We start from the raw sequence: 6,380 nt of genomic DNA on the forward strand, positions 1-6,380 counted from the left end.
TGTTCTGCCTTTGTTTTTACTGTTCATGGCATCATTGCCCTAACTGTGACCTGATTTTGAAACTTGAGAGGCTTCTTGGCCTCCTTCCTCATCTCCCACATTGTCAGATGCCAGTCATGCAGCTTGAATCTCTGTGCTGTCTCTGGATTTCGGCCCTGCCTCTCTCTTCCTCTGTTTCCAGCCTGCTTTAGACCTTATTACCTATTACCTGGCAGTTTAAAAATTGCCTCCAAAGTGGTGCTTTTCCTCCAATTCAGAAGATTTTTTTTTAGTAAGCCAGATGCTCCATTATTTCTCCAGATTCAACCTTCCTTTTCCCCTCTCCTGGCCTTTTAAGCTTTAGCAACACTGAACTTCTTATAAGCTTATACATAATCTGGAATGCTATCCTCTCCTCCTAGCCAGTGCTATTTCTATTCTCAGGGCCATCCTGCTGACTGGAATATCCTTCCCTCCTCCTGTTGCCTACTCCTTTTAAATCCTGAACTCTAGGTTGGGTACCTTTTTTGCTCCTGAATGAACTCTGAGTATATCTTTCTCACTGCAATTACGTTGAAGTATTTTACTTAATATTTTGTCTGTTTCTCCTACTGGATCATGAGCTTTTTGGAGGGTATAAACTCTGTGTCTTCATTGTCTGCCACTTATTACAGTAGCCAGAACAAAGTAAGCACTAAAATATTTCTCAAATAAATACATCCATACTAGTTTTATAATCCATATTAGCATAGTAATTTTCCCAAAGTATATTTTTTAATTGAAACTCTTAGTTTTTTAGTCTCTTTTCCAATACTGCTTCCCATTTCAGGTATGATATTTTTATTATGACAGACAAAATATTGGGAGATTAAGGTGCATAGTGAATTAGGGATTAAGGCACAAGCCTTTTGAGACTAGTTTGTTTTTACTTAATGTTTTCAAGGTTCATCCATGTTGTAGCACATATTAAAATTTCCTTCCTTTTAATGATTGGATAGAATTCCATTGTATTTTGTTTATCATTCTTCTATCAATGAGTACTTGGGTCATTTCCTATTCTTTGTAAAAAAATATTTATTTTTTAGTTGTCTTTGGACATAATACGTTTATTTTATTTATTTTTATGTGGTGCTTAGGATTGAACCCAGGGCCTCTCATGTGTTAGGCGAGTGCTGTATTGCTGAGCCACAACCCCAGCCCCATTTCCTACTCTTGACTGTTGTCTCCCCACTGTTTTAAAAAATTGCCATCTTGGGGCTGGGTCTGCGGCTCAATTGGTAGCGCACTTTCCTGGCATGTGTGAGGGTCTGGGTTTGATTCTCAGCACCGTATATAAATAAATAAAATAAAGGTCTCTCAACATCTAAAAAAAAATTTAAAAAAAATGCTGTCTTTTGCCAGATTACAGGCCAATAATATAGGCCTGTAATCTCAGGAGACTGAGGCAGGAGGTTCGTGAATTCAAGCCCAGCCTGGGCAATTTAGACCCTGTTCAAAATAAAACTAAAAAAGGCCAGGCACAGCGGTGCACACCTGTAATTCCAGTGGTTTGGGAGGCTGAGACCAGAGGATTGAGAGTTCATAGTTAGCCTCAGCAAGGGCTTGGTGCTAAGCAACTCAGAAACCCTTCTCTAAATAAATTACAAAATAGGACTAGGGATTTGATTCAGTGGTTGAGTGCCCCTGAGTTCAATCCCCATTATACACTCACACGCACTAAAATATATACATACACATCAAAAAAAAAAAATAGGAGTTGGTGATGTAGCTTAGTGGTATAGTGTTCCTGAGTTCAGTCCTCGGTACCACAAAAATAAATAAACGAATAAATAGATAAATAAGATGACATCTAATTTATTGAAGATATTGGGTCATTTTTTTTAAATGTTAAGTTGTACCATATGAGATTGTCTTTTTGCAGTTTAGAAACAGCAACTATAGGCAATTTCATATAGTTTAGCCTAATAGAACATCCCAATTACAAGGTTTGTGTGTTTCCCTGTGGTGGTGCTCAATTATTTCTCCTTTTTTCTGACCATATTTAGGATTTTTTAAAAAATTGAAGTTAAATTTAAAGGCTTGAACAGCTTCAGGGTAAGCTTTTTTGGGGGAGGGGGCTATCAGGGATTGAATTTAGGGGGCACTTGACCCCTGAGCCACATCCCCAGCCCTATTTTGTAGTTTATTTAGGGACAGGGTCGCACTGAGTTGCTGAATGTCTCACCATTGCTGAGGCTGGCTTTGAAGTCTCTCTCTCTCTCTCTCTTTTTAATATTTACTTTTTTTAGTTGAAGTTGGACACAATACCTTTATTTATTTATTTATTTTTATGTGGTGCTGAGGATTGAACCCAGGGCCTCACACATGCCAGGCAGGCGCTCTGCTGCTGAGCCACAACCCCAGCCCCTGGTTTTGAACTCTTGATCCTCCATCCTCAGCCTCCTGAGCTGCTGGGATTACAGGTATGCACCACCACCTGCAACAGGTTAAGCATATTTTAATTAAAAAAATTTTTAATTGATGACACTGTACTTTGGAATACATCCCAATAATGATATTAAGATCATCTGATAAAGAATAGTTTAATACCACGGATATGAAAGTTGCTACATTTGCTGAGATGAATTTTAGTTATTTAGGTGAAATGTGACATATACTGCATGACATTTGAAGGAAGAAAAAGCAATATGACCTTTTGTTATCCAGTAAAAGAGTTACAAAATGTATTTTTAGAAAATCTAACTTTAGAGTTAGTGATATCTCTATGACTGACACTTCCTTTATATTGAAGGTAAAGGACTAGTAAGTGTAAGGTGGATGTAACTATTCTTTTTCTTAACAGTTTTGCTATTAAGAATTTTTTATTTATATATTTTTTAGGTGTAGTTGGACACAATGCCTTTATTTTATTTACTTATTATTTTTTTTTTAAAGGGGGGGGAAGGGAGAGAGGGAGGGAGGAGAGAAAATTTTTTTTAACATTTATTTTTTAGTTTTCGGCGGACACAACATCTTTGTATGTGGTGCTGAGGATCGAACCTGGGCTGCATGCATGCCAGGCGAGCGCGCTACCGCTTGAGCCACATCTCCAGCCCCTTATTTACTTATTTTTATGTGGCGTTGAGGATCGAACTCAGGGCCTCGCATGTGCTAGGCGAGCGCTCTATCCCTGAGCTACAAACCCCGCCCCTGTTAAGAAAAATTTTGTCACAGCTGAGCATTACCAATTACAGTATGGTAAAATAGATCATGACTGTATTTATTTTGAATTAATCATCCCTAATGGTTAGGTTTTCTTGGTCATAGAATTGTTTCTTTACATGCCAAAATTTCTTTCCTTTTCTGTGTTGAAATGCCAGGGTTTCTAAAAATGTCTGATACATTTTCTTCCTTTTAAAATAGAATATAATTTAGCTATTTTCATGGTTTATAAGAATCTCCATTGTATATTTATGGACACTTGGTTTTCCTTTTCATGAAAAAACATTCTTAGATTAGTTAAAATTTTGTCCTTAATTTTTGTACATGTGGAGTTTTTGCTCTTCATAATATTTTGGCCTGTCTTTTTCCCTTGCTTTCTTTTAGTCTATCCACTTTCTCTTTGATGCTGTCACATGCTTATCTATAGTAACCTCATCTTCCTTTTTTATTAGATGATTCATATATCCTGACTGGAAAACAGATTTATTAAACATTTATTTAGTGTTTTCTGTGTGCCAGGCAGACATTGTTAGTTCTCAAAGATTATAAATATGAAAATATTTTTTTCTGATGTAGACGTTCCTGTTTAGTGGGATAGGCTGGTACCTGAGTATATGCTTAGTGAATAGCATGGTAAGTTCTGAACTCCTGTTCAGAATGTAGAGCATGGGAGTGATTCTATACCTGGGGAGATTCATATTTGAGCTAAGTTTTGAAGGATGAGTTTGCAAGCCAGAAGGACAGATAGCATCAATAACAGAGATAGTGGCTAAGAGTCTTAAAGACCTGTTATATGCAAATAACAATTAATGTGACATTACACTCATTCTGTCTTTTGGAAACAGCATTCTGATTTGGCCTTTTGAAGCTAGTGTTCTTTCATTGGCTATATCTTGATGAGATTTTAAATCTAGGTGCTTCTAGCTCCTTTGGTTAATTAAGGTGCCTCACCCTTTCTGGCTTGTACAGATTAGGCCAATTTCTATCCCTGGCATTTAAATCTTGAGTGAGCTGATACTGAGACCTAATTAATTCACTCTGGCAAGAAGTACTATGAAGGAAACCATCCATTAATTTTGGCCACCTTGATCTGTGGGGATTGCTTTTATCCCTGTTTTCATAGGCCTGACTCTTAAGTTTCTCCTTTGATTCTGTGAATTGCTCTATATTCTTCCAATAAATTCTTCACCCCTACCCTCTTTTTCTCTTAAATTAAGTCACATCAGTTTCCATTGTTTCCAACATAACTTTAAGGTGATCAACTGTGTTGGGTTGACTGGAACTGAGGCAGTTCCCAGAACACAGTGTTGAAACTAGCAAAGATTCAGACAAACCTTTAACAAGTTAGTCACTGTAAACGAACAGTTGAGTGTAAAGATACTGAGTTCTGAAATCCAGATGTTCAAATGGAAATATTCAGTATGCAGTTGAAAATAATTTATGTACAACTAGCTAACTTCAGTTATTTCACTCAGCAACCATTTGAATTCTGAACCTAGTATGAGAGATGAAACAATGAAAATAATGATAACCCAGTAATTACTGAGCACTTGAAAATATAGCAAGACATTCTTTTATAGAAAACAAGCATCAATAATTCCTTACAATATTTTTATTATACAAAGAAAATGAGTGATTTGCTTAAGAACACGCAACCAGGAAGGGACAGAACTGGCATTCAGTCCCACATTTCTGACTTTAAAACTCCATTTTCCTAATAACCATGCTTCTACTATGTTTCAAAATTTTTGCTTCAGTAATGTGTAACTGCTATGAAGATGGTGTCAAAGCAAAACAAACAAAAACTCACTGTAATGAAAGTGTATTTCAAGGGCAGTGGGCACATAGATAAAGAATCACTCAGATTGACTTGGGGGAGTCAGGGAAGGCTTCATGGAGATGTTTAAGCTAAAAGAAAAATAGGTATTTCCTTGGTGTAATACATTTTGTGTGAGCCTGGAAATAGAGTCAGCATGGCATATTTCAGGGCAACTAAAGTACTTTGTGTTAAGTACAAAAGGAGCCATAGATAATAGCTAAACAGATGGTATGGCTGTATTTATGATCAGATGTTAGACAAGATTTGGCATACAGGCACTGCTTAGGTAATGTGGCCAGTAGTAAAACTTTGGAAAATAGTGCAAGCGATGATTAGAGTGACTAAAGCTGATAATATTGATGAAGGCTTATAGGCATATGAGGGAAAGAGGACCAGGGAAGGAAAGATTCCTGAGAAACCATATCCTTTCAGGGGACTAGGTAAAGATGAAACTGAAGAAAAGGTAAAAATGAGACTGAAGAATGAAAGAGATTCGGGCTGGGTTTGTGGCTCAGCAGTAGACCCGGGTTCGATCATCAGCACCACATAACAAAAAATAAAATGCATTGTGTTGTGTCCCTCTACCCCCAAAAGTAAATATTAAAAAAAAGAAAGAATGTAGGGAATTCAACAGCAAAGTGATGGATCAGAACTTTAGAATTTTAGGAGAGTTTCTTAAAAGAGAGGCAAAAATTACAGTGCTAAATGAGAGGTCTGATAAGGACTTAAAAATAAGCCATTCATTGTATTTAGTGGCTGGGGGCCAGTGAGAAATTGAAACCTGGAAGAGTGGTAGAGGCAGGAAACTAGATGATAATGCGGTAAGAAGCGAATTAGAGTTGAGGTAGTTGGACTTGTCAGGAGGACCTCAATTTAAATGTTTAGTAGTAATGGAAAGAAGGACCACACTTAACTTGAATAGGAAGTAGGATTGAAAGAAAGCTTTTCAATGTTTTCTTATTTGTGTGGAAGGGTGGAATTGACTGTTTCTAGGCTAAATCTAAGAGATGGAAGCAAAAGAGTTATAAGGACCAAGCTGGAAAAGAAATGAAAGAGCTTAGGGTAGGGAGGAATTGTTAGGAAGGTGTGAAGTTAGAGATATAAGTTGTGGCCGGATCTTGAAGGAGCCACAGGTGGAAAAGGACTTGAACAAGTACAGACATGAGCTACAGCAGGGAAACTGGAATAGATTATGCCCGGTGGCCTCTGTTTTCTTTGACAAAGTTATTTCATGAGGATGAGGGTCTAAGAGGCAATGCTTATAGGAAAGGTACTTTGGGGAATGCAAAATAGGACCTATCCAGGAATGAGGGCCCCCCATCTGTGGGAAGTCTAGATGGTTCATGACTTAGGATTTTTAAATTTGTGATATTTCTGATTT

Source organism: Marmota marmota, unplaced genomic scaffold (assembly GCF_001458135.2).
Source record: "Marmota marmota marmota unplaced genomic scaffold, marMar, whole genome shotgun sequence".
NCBI classification, from domain to species: Eukaryota; Metazoa; Chordata; class Mammalia; order Rodentia; family Sciuridae; genus Marmota; species Marmota marmota.